The following is a 1,508-nucleotide window of genomic DNA, read 5'->3' as shown; positions in this document are numbered from 1 at the left end:
GGTGAAGGAGAAAGACTACGAGATAGCAGACGTACATGGGAAGCCAGCCAAGAGGTTGCCAGACTTTCTCAGCATTCTAGAGCAGACCTTCCTAAGCTGAGGCCCCTAGGTGCCTCCCCTTTCCTCCAAGAGCCCCATGGAGAAATTTTGAGGTGGGGGGGGTCCATGAGTTTGAGTGGAAAAAAATTACATTTCTGTTTTCATGGACTTTTGGCTTCTTTTGTATTGTGTTTTATTGTGTGCATTTAAAAAAATTTTTTTGGAGGCAATTGGAGTTTAAATGACTTGCCTGAAGTCACACAGCTGGTTAGTGTCTGAGGTCAAATTTGAACTGTTTCTCCTGCTTCCAGGGCTGGTGCTCTATTCACCACTTTTCCTAGCTGTGCCTGTGTATGATTCTGGGATGGATCCGCAGCTACCCCGAGCTGCCAACGGAGTCCAGAACACAACCTTCACGGGCCTCGAGGTGTCCAGAGCCCCCGTCCTCTGGCGAGTCTGCGAGTTCTCTCCTCATTGGGGTCAAGGTCTCATCTTGCGCTTAGCTAAAGAGCTCCATTCATCCCCCTTGAGGGAAGAACCTAAGCTAAGGGCCCCTTGGTCCTTCTGAAGGGCAACCACTGGAACCGTTTCCTTTCCAGTTGCATTGTATCCCTAGCCCACAGAGATTTGAAGGGACAGCCCAGTAACCCTCTGGGAGACTGAGGCAAAGAACACCTAGCCTTGTCACTCTGGGGGCCCCCCACCTTAAGCCTCCAGCTAAGGTACCAATGGTATGCACCGCTGACCTTCGGTGCCGTGGTAGGCGAGGTTCAGATCAAGGTGACCCAGGCGGCCACACAAACGTACATGTGGGTGCACCTGCTTGATACTCCCAGCTGTAAGTTCGGAGGAATCTTATCCCTGTCTCATCTCTCCTGATGCAGAAGCTTCTTGAGGGCAGATTGAGTATCCAGCTTGGCTATTGGGCTTTATGATCTCGGCATCTTCCCCAAAAGGAAAAGCTGGTTGAGTAGTGGATGGGGGTATGAACCTGAAAGCAGGAAGGCCTGAATTGGAATCCTTTTCCATGTGCGCATGATCCTGGGGCGGGCGCTGCTCTGGTGGCTTATCTAAGCCTCAGTCACATTGTGCCTATGACCTGCCATGATGGACACAGCTCCGCGCCCATCACTTCAGGGATCAAGGACAGTCCTGAGCTGGATTTTTTTTAGGTTTTTGCAAGGCAAACAGGGTTCAGTGGCTTGCCCAAGGCCACACAGCTAGGTAATGATTAAGTGTCCGAGGCTGGATTTGAACCCAGGTCCTCCTGACTCCAGGGCCCGTGCTTTACCCACTGCGCCACCTAGCCACCCCAATAAAGGACAATCCTGAGAGTCCTGCTATGGACAATGCATTCCACATCCAGAGAAAAAACCCACAGCGTTGGAATACAGAGCAAAGCAGACTGGGGGCACTTTTTAAAATTTCTTTTATTTTTTTTCTTCCTCATGGTTTCCCCCTCTTAGTTC

The sequence above is a fragment of the Macrotis lagotis genome, chromosome X (assembly GCF_037893015.1).
Source record: "Macrotis lagotis isolate mMagLag1 chromosome X, bilby.v1.9.chrom.fasta, whole genome shotgun sequence".
Lineage (NCBI taxonomy): Eukaryota > Metazoa > Chordata > Mammalia > Peramelemorphia > Peramelidae > Macrotis > Macrotis lagotis.
Note: the sequence above shows the minus strand (reverse complement) of the source record.